Source organism: Eimeria mitis, genomic scaffold (genome assembly GCF_000499745.2).
Source record: "Eimeria mitis Houghton genomic scaffold, Emh_scaff2565, whole genome shotgun sequence".
NCBI lineage: Eukaryota > Apicomplexa > Conoidasida > Eucoccidiorida > Eimeriidae > Eimeria > Eimeria mitis.
The window spans coordinates 6,437-6,959 of record NW_013570905.1 but is presented as its reverse complement, the minus strand read 5'-3'; positions in this window follow the sequence as shown (position 1 = coordinate 6,959).

The window sequence follows — 523 nt, the reverse complement described above, 5'->3', positions numbered from 1 at the left end:
CAACAAAGATGAAATTATATTCGATAAAACTCCATTATATAAACTGCAACACACATACACCCCAGCACAAAAAAAAGAAACAAAAACACAAACACAAACACAAACACAAAAAAAAAGAAAGAGATTGAAACATAAACAGAAATAGAGAGAGAAAAAAAGAAAGAGACAGAAACACAGATAGAGAGAAAGAGGAAAAAAAAAGAAAGAGACAGAAACACAGATAGAGAGAAAGGGAAAAAAAAAAGAAAGAGACAGAAACAGAAAGGAAGAGAAACAAAAAGAAAAAGACAGAGAAAAGAGAGATAAAGAAAGAAAGAAAAAAAAAAGAAAAAAAAAGAAAAAAAAAGAAAAAGAAAACGATATAGAACTACTAGTCTACTAATTAACTACTTAATAAATAATATAGTAAATTAAAATAAAATAAAACAAATACAATAAAATAAAATAAAACAAAACAAAACAAAACAAAAAGAAACAAAACAAACCAAAACAAAACAAACTAAAACAAAACAAAAACAAAACT